Source organism: Macaca nemestrina, chromosome 9 (genome assembly GCF_043159975.1).
Source record: "Macaca nemestrina isolate mMacNem1 chromosome 9, mMacNem.hap1, whole genome shotgun sequence".
In the NCBI taxonomy this organism is placed as follows: Eukaryota; Metazoa; Chordata; class Mammalia; order Primates; family Cercopithecidae; genus Macaca; species Macaca nemestrina.
This window is the reverse complement of record NC_092133.1, coordinates 94,477,571-94,498,011: the sequence shown is the minus strand read 5'-3', so window position 1 is coordinate 94,498,011 and position 20,441 is coordinate 94,477,571. Positions and strand designations below refer to the sequence as shown.

General features: G+C 35.9%; 1 protein-coding gene across 25 annotated transcripts in view; it reads left to right on the top strand.

Annotated features, from left to right (window-relative positions):
• The window catches only part of LOC105499843 (MAGUK p55 subfamily member 7-like), a 112,627-nt gene that overhangs the window by 81,314 nt on the left and 10,872 nt on the right, over nt 1-20,441 (top strand). For 24 of the 25 annotated variants that reach the window (XR_011608068.1, XR_011608067.1, XR_011608084.1 and 21 more), the window contains one exon: nt 9,406-11,500. The exons of the other annotated variant lie outside the window; for it this stretch is intronic. The gene's annotated coding sequence lies outside the window, so the exon portion shown is untranslated. Of the gene's footprint in view, nt 1-9,405; nt 11,501-20,441 lie in introns of those variants that run through there. 25 annotated transcript variants of the gene reach the window in all.

Sequence of the window (20,441 nt, the reverse complement as noted above, 5' to 3'; positions counted from 1 at the left end):
ACATCTTGTAAATACTAATATAGAAAGTGCTTTGAAACAAACTTAAGCATGCACTGTGTAAATATGTTTTATGCCCAGGTAAATTTTCATAATATTTATTTCTGACTGGAAATTTATAATGACATGTTTTTCTTTTGTAGTAAGAAAGTAGCTTGAGATAATGACTGAATTAGTTGGGAAGAAAGTGAATTCAGAAATACCTTTAATGTAAGATGGTGAGCATGAAAATCAGTTTCTTAGGTGGTGATTAAGGTTTCATCCAAAAGATTTGTGTGATAGTGTCCTATAATTATCAAACTTGTAGGTTGTTCAGAGAAGGCGTGTATTTGGGCAAGTCACTTCATTTCTTTCTTTCACCTAAACAATTTGTTAAAAAAGAAGATACTCTTTCTTTCTGCCAATGGTTTTCAACTGGTGATGATTCTGTCTCCCAGGGGACGTTTGGTGATATCTGGAGACATTTTTGGTTGTCACAAACTGGGTGATGTTGGGGAGACTGCTGACTTCTAGTGGATAAAGGCCCCGCACACTGCTCAAAAGGGTAGTTGCCCAGAATAAAGTTTTTTCTGGCCCAAAATGTCCTTAGAGCCAACATTTAAAAAATCCTGCATTCTACCTTCTTTACAGGATTGGTATCAAATAAGATAATTTGTATGAATGTTTAATATAAAGTATAGAACACCACAACATAATAATAAGTATTATTATTCTATTAAAAAGTTGACAGTGTATAAGAAATATTCTTTCTTCATTCAGCGTTCACTTTTTATTTATTCTTTGTCAACTTCTTGGATATATGTTAGGCATATATGTTAGGCATTCAGTTTTTAAGTAGTAATTTCTATCACTTATTACCCTAATAGTTTTCACCTTCTGTGCCAACAATATAAAGTTCTTTCCAGCCAAAAAATATAAATATTCATCTAGACTTTCTTCTGGTGACAAAACACAGTAAACAAAAATAAAATAATGTACACTTGGCAGAGAATTGCAAAGAAAGGTGAAATTATAGGGCAAGGCTGTATGTGAATAGTGAGAAGAAAGGATGAGAAATGTAAAAAATATATATAGAGGTCAAGTATAGAATATAAAAATAGAGGCAATATCTTAAGAACTACTAACAGTTAGAAACCATGTTTTGTTTTGTTTTTATTTTTGTTTATTTTTTTGAGACGGAGTCTTGCTCTGTCACACAGGCTGGAGTGCAGTGGCACGATCTCGGCTCACTGGAAGCTCTGTATCCTGGGTTCATGCCATTCTCCTGCCTCAGCCCCCCAAGTAGCTGGGACTACAGATGCCCCCCACCATGCCTGGCTAATTTTTTATGTTTTTAGTAGAGACAAGTTTTCACCATGTTAGCCAAGATAGTCTTGGCCTCCTGACCTTGTGATCTGCCCGCCTTGGCCTCCGAAAGTGCTGGGATTACAGGCATGAGCCACTGCGGTTGGCCTAGAAATCATGTTTAAAGCATTTCGGAGATTACATCAGTAGCTTCATATGATATTATTTTTCAGATATTGGTCAGCACTTTTTAGTAAAACAGTTATTGTATAAAGGAAAGTATACTTTTACTTCATCTGTTTTCAAATGCTAATTATTGCTATTTCATTCAAAAAACCACAATTTTGAACACCTGTGGGTTCAATGTTCCTTCATCTTGAATATGTCTTACAAAAATAGATTCCCAAACAACTATGTAAATTATTTCTAAAATTTATTCTTGTTGTCCTTTCTTACTAAGCCTAACTGAAAGTTTCTAGCTATATTGGAAGAAGGTTGGGAATGATAGTTAATTAATATTTGTTAATGTTTAGAAAATGCCCAACACATAGAACATGATTTTTCTAAATATTTTACATATAAAGTTTATTTAAACCTCAAACAATCCTGTGATGTAAAGGCTGATATTTATTATTCCATTTAGTAGATGAGGAGACTGAGGCTCAATGTGGTTAAGTAATTTGCCCCGGTCTCCCAACTAGTTTACAATAGAGTCAGGATTTATACCCAGGTTATTTGGGTTCAGAGCTCAAACTGTTAACTATGGGGCTATGTATTAGTCAGGTCTCTCCAGAAAACAGGACAAATAGGATGTGTGTGTCTATATACAGTGAGAAGGGGATTTATTTGAAGGAATTGGTTTATGTGATTGTGGAGGCTGGCAAGTCCAAAAGCTACAGGGTAAGACCCATCAGTCAGAGATGCTGCAATTTAAATCTGAAGGCCGTCTGCTGGCAGAATTTCCTCTTCCTAGGGGAAAGGTTCGACTTATTCTATTCAACTGATTGGATGACGCCCGCCCACATTATTGGAGGGTAATCAGCTTTACTCAATGTCTATTCATTTAAATGTTTATCTCATCTAAAAAAAACACCATCACCAAAATGTCTGCAGTAGAATAATGTTTGAGCAACTTTCTGGTATTGTGACCTATCCAAGTTGACATGTAAAATTAAACATCAGAATCAATCGACCCCTTGTCAACTTGGCACCCATACATATCTCCTTAAACCATATTTAATCTTCAAATGAAGACAAGAACAAGGTCATACTTCCACCTAACATGATTGAACAACCCTGTGTATAGCTGCAAATTTATTAACCCTTTCCCCAAAAGGAGACACAAAGTTCTTGGGTGATGTTTACTCATCTCATTGCTATCCCATAGCTTAAATACTATGATGTGAACTTAACAATACTTAAATACTATGATGTAAAGTCAATACATCTTATGCTACATGATAAGGAGATAAGAGAGGGAAGCAAACAAAGATATTTGATACAAGCACACACATACATAAATGTTAACAAAGAGGAAATACTCACAATAGATGCTCTTCGTTCCCCAGGTAAATATACTAATATTTTCCCCATTGCTTCATGATAATTTTAATAAATTTTATCTTCCTTTTATTGCTAGATTGTGTAAACAGCACGTCATCTTAATAATCCTTTTAAAAATTGGGTTCTAAATAGTATATCAATATTCAGAGTCACAACTTTTGCAATGATGTTGATTACCTTCGGGGTCATAGCGTTTGCAATGTTGTTGATTGCCTTCAGTTAAACTCAATAAAATGACTACAATTTTATAACCTGATGCCAATCTTTCCCTACATGGTAATTCTAGCCAGCTCAATGTAATTTTAGCAGATCTTGTGCTAATAGCCTTATGTCAAAATAATTTAAAATTTTAAAAATGATTATTTAAATTTTAAAAAGTTGTAATTGAGGAAATGTTTCATTGTATAATTAAAAGAGAACACTCATATGGTAAGACTTCATTAATTAGGATGACTGGGGAAAAGTCATCTGGGTGTAGTATACACACATTATCATGTATTTTCAAGCAAAATGAGTTGTGTTGATTTCAGATACTTAAAAGTGCTACCTAGTAGAAGTTTTGATTTCAAGTTTTGATCAACATTGTTTGGTATTAACTTCTTAAGGCAGTAGGATAAGGAGATTATATTGCTTAAGGCTCTTTTCATATTTTAATTGAGTTAAAATACTTAAGTGAGTCTTACGGAACATTTGGATACAGTTTACTTTCTTAATCAATAGACATTGGCCTTAATTATGAGGTAGCATGGGTTAATACCCTTATATATTCTTGTTCTCTTTTTTTTTTTTTTTTTTTTTTTTTGAGATGGAGTCTTGCTCTCTCTCCCAGGCTGGAGTGCAGTGGCACTATCTCGGCTCACTGCAAGCTCCACCTCCCGGGTTCACGCCATTCTCCTGCCTCAGCCTCCCAAGTAGCTGGGACTACAGGTGTGTGCCACCATGCCCAGCTAAATTTTTGTATTTTTAGTAGAGACAGGATTTCACCGTGTTAGACAGGTTGGTCTCGATCTCCTGACCTCATGATCTGCCTGCCTCAGCCTCCCAAAGTGCTGGGAGTACAGGCGTGAACCGCTGTGCCTAGCTGTTCTCCATTTTTATTATAAAGATAAACCTCAGTTTACCTTCATCCAGAATAAAACAAACTCTGATTTAGTGATTTAGAGTTGGTGATGTTTTATTTTGGGTGAATTTTACCTAATAGTCTAGTATTGGAAATATCTAATTTATACCTATGGTAATGGTTGATTTGCTTAGAGACATTGGTTTTCTTCATATTTTGGAATCCTTCATGATGGAAGCAGATAAATTTCATTTTATTTTTTTAAATGGCAAGTGTATGTTTAGTGTTCTTTAACTATTGGTTATTTTAAGTTAAACTTGAAATGCCATTTTGGGGGAACGGACGGGCCCCCCAAATCTGGCCATAAACTGGCCCCAAAACTGGCCATAAACAAAATCTCTGCAGCACTGTGACATGTTCTTGATGGCCACAACGCTCACACTGGAAGGTTGTCGGTTTACCGGAATGAGGGCAAGGAACACCTGGCCCACCCAGGGCAGAAGACCGCTTAAAGGCTTTCCTAAGTCTTAAACAATAGCATGAGCGATCTGTCCCTTAAGGACATGTTCATGCTGCAGATAACTAACCGTAGCCCATCCTTTGTTTCAGCCCACCCCTTGGTTTCCCATAAGGAATACTTTTAGTAAATCTATAATCTATAGAAACAATGCTTATCACTGGCTTGCTGTCAATAAATATGTGGGTAAATCTCTGTTCGGGGCTCTCTCAGCTCTGAAGGCTGTCTACCCTCTGATTTTCCCACTCCACACTCTGTATTTCTGTGTGTGTGCCTTTAATTCCTCCAGCGCCACTGGGTTAGGGTCTCCATGACCGAGCTGGTCTCGGCTGGCCATCAATTTTTTTTTTCAAAAAATCAATCTGACATTAATAAGGCAAATCATGGGTCACGTTAAAAAGGCACACCCTTTTCCCCTCTTATTCTTACTTCAGTTATTTATTTTATTTCTATGCTTATTCATTTTGCTAAGATATCAATCTGTTCTTTCTTCATTTTGAGAGAATGCCAGGTTGGAAACTTTAAAAATGTATATATTTTTTTTTTTTTGGTAAAAATTAGAAACAAAAATAGCATACCTGAAAAAGTAAAAATTGAGAAGAAAACGTGGATTAGTACTTTTTTGGCAATGGTGTAATAGCACATTGATTTCTTGGTAATGAGGTAAAATTTACTTCAACCATCATGACATAACTGTGAAAAGAGTTTGAATGCCGAACATTTCACACAATTCTACAATTGTTGTGTGTTCATTTTAAAAACACATAAATATGTTTCTTCAGGGACTTTAATATGATTTTCAATGATTTCTCTGTGGGACTGGATAGACTAATGCTTTTAATATCCATCCCTCTAATGAGAAAGCCTTGAATGTTTAGTAAATTTTTTGACATACTCTTCAAGGGCTGGACGGATAAGAGCTACTTCCTAGCACAGGGAGCTTACTGGTGTGGCTACCATGGAAACAGCCTACCCCACCCCCACCACAGAGAACATGAGAATTGGTCTCTGAAGTTCTTATTGGAATTCTCCCATGTCTGCACATTTGAGAAACACAGGCTGTAATTGCATCTAGTTCATCTGAATTTAACTACTGAAATTTTAGAAAGCTACAGTCTGAATCTGATCTTTGTATTTAGGCCCTTCTATAAACTCCTTTCTGATAAAATGAAAATATTTTTGTGCTAAGGCTCCAAAAGTAGTACACAGAGATTTAGAATTATGGTTGATGACTTAAAATGGTATTAAAATCAATCTGAGAATTCACACTTTATGTGTATTTAAAATATCAAGAAATTCTTATCGAGTATATAGTTACATTAATGATTTGTATAGTATCTTTTTTTGCCTAATTGATCCAACTTGACTGAAGGGAATTTTTTTCTCTGTATCACAAAACACCCCATAAGTTATTCATAAGAATATATATGCTTTTATCTTATTTTAAATGTTATTTTATTATGTTTTGAGAGAGGGTCTCACTCTGTCTCCCAGGCTGAAATTCAGTGGCTGAATCATAGCTCACTGCAACCTTGAACTCCTGGATTCAAGCAATCCTCCTGCCTTCGCCTCTAGAGCAGTTAAAACTACAGGTTCATGACACCATACCCAGCTAATTTTTTGGATTTTTTGTAGAAATAGGCTCTCACTATGTTATACAGGCTCTTCTCAAACTTCTGGCCTGAGGTGATTCTTCCACCTCAGCCTCTCAAAGTTTAGAGATTACAGAAATGATCTACCAAGCGGACCCTGTTTGATGGGGCAAATGCTTTTATGTAATTTAATTAATTTATTTATTTATAAATAAAAAATAAATACTAGAATTAGTATTAGAACAATCTAGTATAAATAAATAAAAAGCAAATGCTTTTATTATATTTATTTGTTTACAAAACGGAGTCTCACTCTGTCATGAGGCTGGAGCGCAGTGGCACGATCTTGGCTCAAGATCTGCCTCCCGGGTTCAAGTAATTCTCCTACCTCAGCCTCACTAGTAGCTGGGACTACAGGCACGTGCCACCATGCCCAGCTAATTTTTGTATTTTTAGTAAAGACGGGGATTTCATTACGTAGGCCAGGATGGTCTCGATCTCTTGACATTGTGATCCGCTCACCTCGGCCTCCCAAAGTGCTGGGATTACAGGCGTGAGCCACCGTGTCTGACCTGCAAATGCTTTTACAACCAAATAGTAATCTCAGCTACTCAGGAGGCTGAGGCAGGAGAATCTCTTGAACTTGGGAGGTGGAGGTTGTGGTGAGTCAAGATCACACTGTTGCACTCCAGCCTGGGGAACAAGAGTGAAACTGGGTATCAAACAAAAGCAAAAACAAAACGCAAACAGAGTATTTACTTTCTATTTGCTGTTCACTGTCTTTGTAGCTGAACAAGAACAGTTAATTTACTCTGTATACTTTTCCATATAAAAGCTAATTAAGTTACTTTGATCATTTATTAATAGTAAAGCCTTATTAGAAAAAGCATCTGGTGAAGGTGGTCAAACTCTTATGAAGATAGTTTTCAATTTCACAAATATGTAATGGTATATTTACTTAGGAAATCCAAAGTTTTCCACAAAATCATAAATGAAGTCAGTGAGTATAAAATTTTCCTTTAAAAATTGATCAGGCTTCTTTAAAAGATCCTTTATTCCCCTCTGGAAAAAAGAAAGGTGTGAGCATTTGTTTCCTATAGAGTTTAATTAATAGCCTATTGTAATAACTTTTGCTGAAAGTCATTCGCTCATACTCATCAAAGAAGTTTTTTTTTTCATTTTTATGGCTAGAAGAACATAATTCAATGTTACACTTTATATATGGATCATGTGGATTATATTTAGAGTATTATTTTTTATTACATTTCTATTACATTGCATTTCATCTTGTTTTAGAATATTTAATACCTTCAGCAACATTCCTAATATAGATTTGTGTGATCCTTGATGGTTCACTCAATGACGGTACATGCCCTCAATTTAAAGCCACTTAAAAAAAATTTTTTTGTAATAACTTGCTCCAGTATTACCAGTGCAAAGATTTTTATTGATTCAACCTTTTGGAAATATGCATATGCAAATGTTTATACTTTGTACCTATATGTGTATATGAATTTACATGACATTGCCTTTTCCCTGAGTTTATATCATATTTCAGGAAATGGTGGGGTTAGTGGTATAGCATGTAAAGGATGTTATCAATGATTAAATTCAAATTTACAAGAAAAACAAGATTAATAGCAGTAACTATAGGTATTGATGATAAAGCTCCCAAGTGAATTAAAAATGATTCTTTAAAGAAGCCACAATGATTTTTCAGCATTATTTTGCATATTATCCTTTTCAATGAAAATTAAGATGACTTGTATGGAAACTCTTGAAATTTCTTTTCATTTAATTCTATTAATTTAAATCATTTATTATTTCAATTCTAGTATCCAAAGCCACATGAAATAGGAAAAATATTTTGGAAATTTTTCTTTGTGCTGAGTAATGAGTTACATCTGTACAAAGCAGGCATTCCTCTTCTTTTAGATGGTGTGTTTCTACAAGCGGAAAGAGTGCTAGAGATAAAGCAGGGTGTGACTTTGACAAGTGTGTTCCATGAACATTTGAAACTTCGTATATTCCTCAAAGAGAGATAATAGCAAAAAAAGTATACAATGAACTTCCTTTTACAATATATAGTCTTTATTCTCCTTTATCAGAATTCATTTGATTATTTACTAGTTCTTGCATTCAAGAAGTACCTACTCAGTGATGACTATGTCTCAGTGGACACTGAGGATATTATAGTGAATAACATGTATATAGTGCTTCTTCTAGAGCTCACATTCTGGTGATAGTGGCAAGGGAAAAAATAAAACCATATATGGAAATAAGCATAATACTTTTCAGATGGTAATAAGTACTATGAAAAAAATGAAATAAAACAGGGTGATAAAAGGGAATCACGGAGGCAATGACTGTGTGGATCAGGGTAGAATTCCCTGGGAAGGTAGCATTTGAGTTCAAACCTGAATGATAAGAAGGAACCAAACAAAAGTGTGGATAGAGGATTCCAGATGAAGTTAAACAGCAATAGAAAGGCAGTAAGGTGAGGAAAAGCTTGACATGTTAAAAGAGATGAAAAACATGAGGTCAGATTGGAATGGTTGGCAGAGGCAAGGTCATACATAGGACCCTGTAAGTAGATTGCTTTTCTAAGAGATTTAGTGAGCATTAGACGAGTTTAGGTTGAGATGAGACATAATCTGATTTATGTTTTATGAGTAGAAAAATGGATTCCACTAATAATCTTGGAAGAAAAAATGGATTGTAGAGTGGTGGGAGAAAAAGGAATACCACTTGGGAAGCCATAGAAGTAATCCAAGCAAAATATAATGATGACTTGGGCCAAGATGACAGAGTAGGAGATGAATAAAGTGTGGTATAATTTGGCAGTTCGTGGATTAGATGTGGGTGTGAGAGAAAGGGAAATTAGGAATGACTTGTATGTTGTTTACGTAAATAATTAAGTAAATGGTGGTACCATTTTTCTCAGATGGGAAAAAGTGAGATATTTCATCTTTAAGAGTGCAAGTCAAGATTTCTGTCCTAACAGTAGATATACATTCAGACATGCATTCCTGAAAGCTCAATTGAGAGGTGAGAGTGTGAAGGTAGTGTTCTGCTGACTAAACCAGGCATAGGGAGAAGATTGATGAAAGTTGTTCTCTTCTAATTAAAGTAGTTGTTTTACATGCATCAGATTAAATGGTAAATTTGGATATTTAACAGATTTCATGGATATAGGTATTCATAACTATTTTTAAATTTTTTACGAGAAATCTTTTTAGTAAACTGAAAATTCCTTCCTATTTTATGCAGACTAATATTCTTAAAGCAGCAGTTCTAAAAGTGTGGTCAGGGACACATTTAGGGGATCCTTGAAGTCAGAATTATTTTCATAATAACACTAACTTTTCTGTCTTTCTGTCTCATTCTCTCAGGAGTATGCAGTGAAGTTATTTTAGAGGCCATACGGTGTGTGGTATAGCAGCAGACTGAATGCAGAAACAGAGAATACAGCTGCCTTCTATTAAGCTAGACATCAATTAGATTTCCCCAAAGTGTCAAACAATGGCATGCTTTGTATTAACTTTTTTGTTTTAAAAGTGTATTTAATATTTAATTAAAATGGCTGGGCGCGGTGGCTCAAGCCTGTAATCCCAGCACTTTGGGAGGCCGAGATGGGCGGATCACGAGGTTAGGAGATCGAGACCATCCTGGCTAACACAGTGAAACCCCGTCTCTACTAAAAATACAAAAACTTAGCCGGGCGAGGTGGCCGGCGCCTGTAGTCCCAGCTACTCGGGAGGCTGAGGCAGGAGAATGGCGTGAACCCGGGAGGCGGAGCTTGCAGTGAGCTGAGATCCGGCCACTGCACTCCAGCCTGGGTGACAGAGCGAGACTCCGTCTCAAAAAAAAAAAAAAAAAAAAAAAAATTTAATTAAAATATTAAATGCTTATTTTGAGTTGGTGTCACAGAATACTGATTTTTTTTTTTTGTAGTTAGACTTGTAGTTCTAAAGGAATAAAGGAAAACAGATATTATTTAAATCCAATCAGCATTTTGGAGAGAGGAAATGGTTTCATGCTGTGCTTATTTCTCACTTAAAATAATCTTAGAAGATACCACATTTTATCTTTTGAAGTCTCAGTACAATGACTTCTCTCATACCACAATGCTTTCAGATTAAAAGGGAATACATTATTGTATACGTGGTCCCACTTTAATATCCTCAGTGTATTTGTAAACCTAAATTGTGAGCTGCTGATTGGATGTCTCTTTTACGGTTCTTTTGCTAAGTAAATGTTTGAAATGTCTACATATTTCTCTTGTGATGCATTTTGCAAACAGCTTTATCATTTGCTATTACCTTTACTTGTTTTTGATATTTCACCACCATTAGCATTTTCTTGGGATAAGTTAAATTTTTTTAAATGCTGTTTTTACTTCTTTTTCTTGGAAAAACACCTTTCTTCTTTCTTCTCTTAAAAAGACAGCTCTTATGAGGTAAGTAACATTGGAAGACAAAAGGCTTACTCCAACACATATGACATTATATTGTTATGAGTAATTAATTTTAGGGTTTGTTTTTTATGCAAATTATATAGTTCAGTATTTTCTGTAACAGTACCTGCTGTTTCCTGTTCTTACAAAGTATAGACTTTTCCAGACATAACTAGATTCCTGAACTAGCTTTGTGCCTCTTGTCTCTCTGTGTTTTACGTTATAAACTTTAGCCATGTAGTCCAATTGTCTTGCAGAGAAATGACTACAAGCCTAAAAATCGTGAGTCTTGGGAGTTTATTTCAGATCCATGCATTAGGTGGCTCTGTGACCAGATTGAACTGTTTGAGATAATACTCTCTGTATACATTACCTACTTCATTCCCCAACTTTGTGGATGACACCTATTTTTCTCCCTAACATTTTCCTACACTAGAAATCCAGGGGTTATTTCAAAAATCTGTTGCACAAATCCTATTCAGTCTATTAACCTATCAAAATCATGTGTCCCTGTGTGCTACTGCTTTAATTGAGGATTTCATAACTTCTTGCCTGAATTTTCCCAACAATTCTTATAGGTCTTCCTGTCTCTAGGTTTACTTGACTTTCTACATTCTCTACCTGACCATGAGCAAGATCTTTTAAAAGGAGAAATGTGTTCATGTCCAACCCCCTACTCAATGTTTTTCAATGTCTTCCCATGGTAAAACTTCAGATGCCTTAGGATGGAAGACTACAGTGAAATGAAGAGAGCTAGATTTTGGAACTTGGCAGACATGAACTTGAATTCTGATTCTGCCATATAACCAGCTAAGTAATTTTTAGGAAATTCTCTAAATTTTTTAGTCATTTCTTCCTCATTCGTCACTTAATATATGTCAAGCATTAAGTCCTGTGTCTGGCACGTGGGAGTGGCTGTTACCCATTGATCTGCCCTGCTTCCCTACTGGATTCTGCACTCACCACTTCATAGCTCTCGTCCAACCTCCTCGAATGCTCTCTTGTCCGTTTGACTTGTACGTTTTCCTCTGCCTGGCAGAGGAAGCACTACTGAAGCACTACTGCTCTTCAGAGTTGATGTAGAAGTTGGGTCTTCTAAGAAGCCTGCTCTGACACCGTCTGACTGGGCTGGACTCTTGTCTGTGAAATTCCTAACATCCTCTGTGTTCCTCTCTGTAAGCACATTGGTCAGATTGGGTTTTGTTCATTTTATTTCTCCAATTTAATCATTCATGAAATGCTTATTTTGCATAAAAATCATTCCAGACATAATACAAAGTTTTATTAACATGGTGCTTATATCCTAATGGGGAAAATACAAAATTTAAAAAATAAACAAATATTTATAGTGTGTTTATATAAGGAATAAACTCCCAGGATTTATGGCTTTTAGGCTTGTGGTCATTTCTCTGCAAGACAATTGAGACCAAATAGCTAAAGTTTATAACATTAAATTGATAGCTCCCAATTTATTTTTAAAAATTTGTGGGTATACATGCACACACACATGCAGACACACACACACACACACACACACACACACAAAACCTGGAGATAATAATTGGTATGAAAACGAAAGCATGGCAAGGGGATAGAGTGACATGTGGGATGGGGAAGAGATTGCTGTGTTATGTAAGGTGCTCAGGGAAGGCCTCTGTAAGTTGAACTTTGAGCAGAGATATCAATGAGGTGGCAATAGGCAGCACTAATATCTGGGGAAAAGAGCATTTTATGCAGAGGGAATAAATATGCAAAGCTCTGAGTCAGGATTATGGTTGGCATGTTCAACAAGCAGTATGGAAGCCACTGTGGCATAGGTGGGGTGAGTCATTGCAGGGATCGGGGTAGGGGAGTTGAGTAACAAAACCAATTATATAACTGAGCTCTGATGGTATGGTAGCCCATTCTAAGAACTTCTATTATTATTTTTTTAAATCAAGATGGGAATCCACAGGAGGATTTGAGCAGAAGAGCAGCATACTCTAAGTTGTGGCAAATAAAGGACTCTCTTCCAGCTATGGAGAATAAACTCTCCGGTAACAAGCACCCATGTTAGCTAGAAAGCTATTAAATAGTCCAAGAAGTAGATAATGACTTGGACTAAGGTCATTATCCAAAAAATTGGAGGTGGTAAGAAATGGTCAAATTTAGGAACTATTTTGAAAGCTCAGCCAATAGTATTTGCTAATGGATTGAACTGGAAATGGTATGTGAGACACAGTGAGGAGTGAAAGATGACTCTAAGTTTTTGGCCTAAAGAATTTGAATAATGGAGTTGCCTTTTACAGAAATTGAGGACTAATTGACAAGCAAAACTGTCAGGGAATATCTAGGGTACAATAATAACTGTGTGTTTATTTATTGTATCAGGGATTGGCTAAATTGTGATAACAAAGAGCTCTTAAAATGTGATGACTCAAATAAGATTTAGGTTTCTTTATTGTGCAATATCCTAGAAGTGAATGGAGGAGGCTGGTGGAGCAGCTCTACCCCTTGTAGCCATTCAGGCACCCAGGTTTATTTCATCTTGTTTGCTCCGGTGTCACCCAACTGTTGTCCTTTTATACATGATTGAAGCTGGGTCATTACCTTGTTGACATTCTATGCTATGGGAGGAGAAGGAAGAGAAAAGACAGGGCAGGTAGCTCCGTGTTTTAAGTTGCACACTTCACCTGCCTTCATACTCCTGTCTAGTATTTAGTTACAGAAAGGCAAGAAAAAGTAATCTCGTCAAAGGCAGCCATCTGTCCAGTTAAAAATTTGTGGGCATTTCTTTATTGAAATGAAGGAGAGAATGGATTCTAGGGGACATTTTTGCTGTATTTGGTTCACTTTCATAAGCAACTTAAGGTCAGGAACTACTATGTTCTCTCTAAGCCCACTGTTCCAGCACATAGCACATGTTCACTAGATGTTGGTTTCCTTAATATTAAATTAATTTTTTGGACAGGAATTGGTTTATGCTTGATAGTGTGTTTCCTCCTGGGTACTTCTTAATTAATTGCATAACTCATTTTTTATATTTTAGACCATATTTTAATATATCTTCATTACTAATGAAGAAAAAGTGTAGCATTTCAATTACCTTTAAATCACTGTCTTACATTTATTTATTATTCAGGATGATCAAGCTATGGTGAGCAATGATTTATGTTTTCCAAAGAGTATTTACCTCACACATTTACTTCCAAATAACAATTCCAGAAATCATACTCAGTGATGAAATAATGAGTCACTTCCATATAATAAAATTGCATCACGTATTCCAAATTGCCTAACTCTCCAAATCTCACCTAACACTCTAAGCTGAATGCTGCTGCTGTCTTCTTAGTACTATTTAGCTTAAAGTTATAGAAAATGTATTTAAGGCTTAAAATTTTTAAACAAAAGGAGCATAAACTATATAACATTTAAGAATTATGTCTTAGAATAAAGACTATTCTGAAGATAAAATTTAATAAAACAAATTGTTAAGACAATAAAGTATTTTATAATAAGGCAACTGAGTGTTGACGCACAGAACATACTGTAATTCCTTTGGAAAGCTTGGGTTTGGGCTCTTAATATAAAAGAAAAATATCTACTTTTTAATAATATTCCATTTTGAAAATTGGCCCTGTCCTTTTTCCAAGATCAATTGATCTATCTATCTATCTATCTATCTATCTATCTATCTATCTATCTGTCTATCATCTATCTATCTACATGTGTATATTTTGCTAGGTAATCATCTGTGTGGAAAACTGCACATTATTTTCCAAACACCTTCAATGGGAATGCTTGAATTTATTTGCACATCTTCAAGCCTAGGTCTATGAATCAAATATATATTCTTAATTTACTAGTAAATTTTTGTTCAAAAAGAAATGAAGACATGGATATTAAAGAACATTTTTAGTCTAATGTACTCTAAGTTCAATATGGGTAGAAACATTGTAGTTCTCCAATGCCTAGCCCTGAACTGGCATATGGAAGATGTTTTATTCACTTAACAAATAATTAGTATTTGAATCTTGTTTGAAAGCCAAATTACTTCTTGGCACTAAAACTTCACAGTTCATTTGCAGTTTATTTTAGGGAATACACCTGCATGTGTGCAAAAACATATCACATACACAAAATTTTATTCAATTCTTTTCACATCTAGAATTATCTTCTTATAGATAATTATAATAAGCAATAGTTTTGAAAACATTTAAGCAGGATGTTATTTTGCATCTGGCTTATTTTGCATATTATCTACCTGTTTTCCCTCTATATGAAATTTTTATTCATTTAATTTTTAAAACTCTCACATTTAGTCTCTTAAGGTTTCTGAAACCTCCTTTAAAGTATAATAAGCCACAGCTTTAAAAAATTATTTGTTTGACCTAATATATCACTTGGACTGTGCAAACTTTCAACTAAGATTGTTAGAGTTGGCCGGGTGCGGTGGCTCACTCCGGTAACCCCAGCACTTTGGGAGGCAGAGGCAGGTGGAACACGAGGTCAGGAGATCCAGACCATCCTGGCTAACACGGTGAAACCCCATCTCTACTAAAACTACAAAAGCAAAATTAGCCGAGCATGGTGGTGGGCACCTGTAGTCCCAGCTGCTGGGGAGGCTGAGGCAGGAGAATGGCGTGAATCTGGGAGGCGGAGCTTGCAGTGAGGCGAGATCGTGCCACTGCACTCCAGCCTGGGTGAGAGTCAGATTCCGTCTCAAAAAAAAAAAAAAAAAGATTGTCAGAGTTGTGTGTTGTGTGTGTGTGTGTGTGTGTGGTGCGTGTAAATTGTCAACTTTTTGAAGATAGTGAGAAGGAGATTCACAAAACTGTCAGCAATGTGGAAGCATATGCCATTATGCTCAAGATAATTTATTGAGCTAAACTTCACCCTAAGGAAATAAAAGTAAATTGGAAAAAAAAAATTGAGTAGAAATGTTTAGTTTTCCACATCTTATAATGACTTGCCTGTAAGTAAAATGAAACTTAATAAAATTTTATCATGCATGACAAGTGTATTCCTTCAATTCCTCATACCAAATGTATTTATTTCTAAAAATACCCAGCCATATCACAAAATTACTAGATTTAAAAGGAGATCAAAAAATAATCAAATTTTTCTTGAGGTTTATATATAAAGTCAGGCCTTATGTGCTAAAAAAATTGAGTGAACTAAATTTCGCAAAACCTTTTACTATTGAGAGTATTGTTCCTTATGCTTAATCTAATACAACCCAAAACTCTATTTTTAAATTAAATTATTTTTATTGTTAAAATATAGAGAACTGGTTATCAACTTCTGTTCAATTATCCTTGCTCCCAAGAATGAGGTAGGAAAAAGTATCCCTCAAGTATATTTTTGACATAGGGAGGCAATTAATCTTAGTAGTCAAAAATATATTTTAAATGTTTTCACCACAAAAATGTAGGCATGTGAGGTAATGGATATGTTAATTAACTTGATTTAGTCATTTCAAAATGTACACATATATTAAAAAATTATATCAGGCACTATAAGAATATATATTTTTTTCAATTAAGAAAAGAATAATCCTTGGTTATTTAACCTTTATGAACTTGTGTTTGATTCTCTGTAAAATAATTAATTAATAATGCCTTCCTCAAAGGGTGCTTGTGATCATGAATGTGAAATATTTAGAACACATTTGTAACATTGTAGAAGTTTTCAAAATATATACTAAATTCCTTTTAGCATAGTAAATTCAAATATTTAACTTTCTTCTCACCTCCTTACAATGTGCATGTAATCAAAATTTTCATTCTATCAGTCTCAAGGAGTGAGAACTTAAAATTGAAAATGGTGAACGTTTGACAATCTGTTTTGCAAAAAAAAGAAAGAAAAAAGAAAAAAGTTTTGATTTTTAGTCATTGAAAGTCTTCACGGTGCGAATATTTCCATCATAGTCAATTTCAAACTACCAACATGATGCCTGAAAATGCAGAGTTGCTAATGTGTTTGAGTGAGTTGTGGTGCACCCCTGGGTATGGTCATAAAGAACTGCTTAATCATATTGATATTGATAATGGCAGAATTCGTATGTGAATTTGCAGATTACACTTTATTTATGATCCATTAGCTGTATTTTCCATCAAACAGTATATTGATTATACATATGTATACACACATGTGTATATATGTGTGTGTGTGTGTGTGTATATATATATATATATTTTGTGTGTGTGACAGAATCTTGGTCTGTGACCTAGGCTGGAGTACAGTGGCACCATCTCGTCTCACTGCAAGCTCTGCCTCCTGGGTTCATGCAGTTCTCCTGCCTCAGCCTCCCCAGTAGCTGAGAATACAGGTGCCCACCACCACGCCCAGCTAATTTTTTGTATTTTCTAGTAGAAACAGTGTTTCACCATGTCAGCTAGGATGATCTCGATCTCCTGACCTCGTGATCTGGCCACCTTGGCCTCCCAAAGTGCTGGGATTACAGGTGTGAGCCACTGTGCCTGGCCAGATTATATATACATATATATATATTTTCTTTTATTTTTTTTATTATACATTAAGTTCTAGGGTACATGTGCACAATGTGCAGGTTTGTTACATATGTATACATGTGCCATGTTGGTGTGCTGCACCCATTAACTCGTCATTTACATTAGGTACATCTCCTAATGCTATCCTTCCCCCCTACCCCCTCCACACAATAGGACCTGGTGTGTGATGTTCCCCTTCCGGTGTCCAAGTGATCTCATTGTTCAATTCCCACCAATGAGTGAGAACATGCGGTATTTGGTTTTCTGTTCTTGTGACAGTTTGCTGAGAATGATGGTTTCCAGCTGCATCCATGTCCCTACAAAGGACATGAACTCGTCCTTTTTTATGGCTGCATAGTATTCCATGGTGTATATGTACCACATTTTCTTAATCCAGTCTGTCATTGATGGACATTTGGGTTGATTCCAAGTCTTTGCTATTGTGAATAGTGCCGCAATAAACATACGTGTGCATGTGTCTTTATAGCAGCATGACTTATAACCCTTTGGGCATATCGCTAGTAATGGGATGGCTGGGTCAAATGGTATTTCTAGTTCTAGATCCTTGAGGAATTGCCACACTGTTTTCACAATGGTTGAACTAGTTTACAGTCCCACCAACAATGTAAAACTGTTCCTATTTCTCCACATCCTCTCCAGCACCTGTTTCCTGATTTTTTAATGATTGCCATTCTAACTGGTGTGAGATGGTATCTCATTGAGGTTTTGATTTGCATTTCTCTGATGGCGAGCGATGATGAGCATTTTTTCATGTGTCTGTTGGCTGTATGAATGTCTTCTTTTGAGAAGTGTCTGTTCATAGCCTTTGCCCATTTTTGATGGGGTTGTTTTATTTTTCTTGTAAATTTGATTGAGGTCTTTATAGGTTCTGAATATTAGCCCTTTGTCAGTGAGTAGATTGCAAAACTTTTCTCCCATTTGTAGGTTGCGTGTCCACTCTGATAATAGTTCCTTTTGCTGTGCAGAAGCTCTTTAGTTTGATTAGATCCCATTTGTCAATTTTGGTTTTTGTTGCCATTACTTTTGGTGTTTTAGACATGAAGTCCTTGCCCCATGCCTATGACCTGAATGGTATTACCTAGGTTTTGCTCTAGGGTTTTTATGGTATTAGGTCTAACATTTAAGTCTCTAATCCATCTTGAATTAATTTATGTATAAGGAGTAAGGAGAGGATCCAGTTTCAGCTTTCTACTTATGGCTAGGCGATTTTCCCAGCACCATTTATTAAATAGGGAATCCTTTACCCATTTCTTGTTTTTGTCAGGTTTGTCAAAGATCAGATAGCTTTAGATTTGTGGTATTATTTCTGAGGACTCTGTTCTGTTCCATTGGTCTATATCTCTGTTTTGGTACCAGTACCATGCTGTTTTGGTTACTGTAGCCTTGTAGTATAGTTTGAAGTCAGGTAGCGTGATGCCTCCAGCTTTGTTCTTTTGACTTAGGATTGTCTTGGAGATGCAGGCTCTTTTTTGGTTCCATATGAACTTTAAAGCAGTTTTTTCCAATTCTGTGAAGAAACTCATTGGTAGCTTGATGGGGATGGCATTGAATCTATAAATTACCTTGGGCAGTATGGCCATTTTCATGAAATTGATTCTTCCTATCCATGAGTACGGTATGTTCTTCCATTTGTTTGTGTCCTCTTTTATTTCACTGAGCAGTGGTTTGTAGTTCTCCTTGAAGAAGTCCTTTACGTCCCTTGTAAGTTGAATTCCTAGGTATTTTATTCTCTTTGAAGCAATTGTGAATGGAAGTTCATTCATGATTTGGCTCTCTGTTTGTTACTGGTGTATAAGAATGCTTGTGATTTTTGCACATTGATTTTGTATCCTGAGACTTTGCTGACATTGCTAATCAGCTTAAGGAAATTTTGGGCTGAGATGATGGGGTTTTCTAAATATACAATCATGTCATCTGCAAACAGGGACAATTTGACTTCTTCTTTTCCTAACTGAATATCCTTGATTTCTTTCTCTTGCCTGATTGCCCTAACCAGAACTTCCAACACTATGTTGAATAGGAGTGGTGAGAGACGGCATCCCTGTCTTGTGCCAGTTTTCAAGGGGAATGCTTCCAGTTTTTGCCCATTCATTATGATATTGGCTGTGGGTTTGTCACAAATAGCTCTTATTATTTTGAGATACATTCCATCAATACCAAATTTATTGAGAGTTTTTAGCATGAAGGGCTGTTGAATTTTGTCAAAGGCCTTTTCTGCATCTATTGAGATAATCATGTGGTTCTTGTCTTAGGTTCTGTTTATATGCTGGATTACGTTTATTGATTTGTGTATGTTGAACCAGCCTTGCATCCCATGGATGAAGCCCACTTGATCATAGTGGATAAGCTTTTTGATGTGCTGCTGGATTCGGTTTACCAGTATTTTATTGAGGATTTTTGCATCGATGTTCATCAGGGATATTGGTCTAAAATTCTCTTTTTCTGTGGTATCTCTGTCAGGCTTTGCTGTCAAGATGATGTTGGCCTCGTAAAATGAGTTTGGGAGGATCCCCTCTTTTTCTATTGATTGGAATAGTTTCAGAAGGAATGGTACCAACTCCTCCTTGCACCTCTGGTAGAATTCGGCTGTGAATCTGTCTGGTCCTGGACTTTTTTTGGTTTGTAGGCTATTGATTATTGCCTCAATTTCAGAGCCTGCTATTGGTCTATTCAGGGATTCAACTTCTTCCTGGTTTAGTCTTGGGAGAGTGTAAGTGTCCAGGAAATTATCCATTTCTTCTAGATTTTCTAGTTTATTTGCGTAGAGGTGTTTATATTTTTCTCTGATGGTAGTTTGTATTTCTATGGGGTCGGACGTGATATCCCCTTTATCATTTTTTATTGTGTCTATTTGATTCTTCTCTCTTTTCTTTATTAGTCTTGCTAGCAGTATATCAATTTTGTTGATCTTTTCAAAAAACCATCTCCTGGATTCATTGATTTTTTGGAGGGTTTTTTGTGTCTCCATCTCCTTCAATTCTGCTCTGACCTTAGTTATTTCTTGCTTTCTGCTAGCTTTAGAATGAGTTTGCTGTTGCTTCTCTAGTTATTTTAATTGTGATGTTAGGGTGTCAACTTTAGATCTTTCCTGCTTTCTCTTGTGGGCATTTAGTGGTATAAATTTCCCTCTACACACTGCTTTAAATGTGTCCCAGAGATTCTGGTATGTTGTATCTTTGTTCTCATTGGTTTCAAAGAACATCTTTATTTCTGCCTTCATTTTGTTATGTACCCAGTAGTCATTCAGGAGCAGGTTGTTCAGTTTCCATGTAGTTGAGTGGTTTTGAGTGCGTTTCTTAGTCCTGAGTTCTAGTTTGATTGCACTGTGGTCTGAGAGACAGTTTATTATAATTTCTGTTCTTTTACATTTGCTGAGGAGTGCTTTACTTCCAACTATGTGGCCAATTTTGGAATAAGTGTGATGTGGTGCTGAGAAAAATGTATATTCTGTTGATTTGGG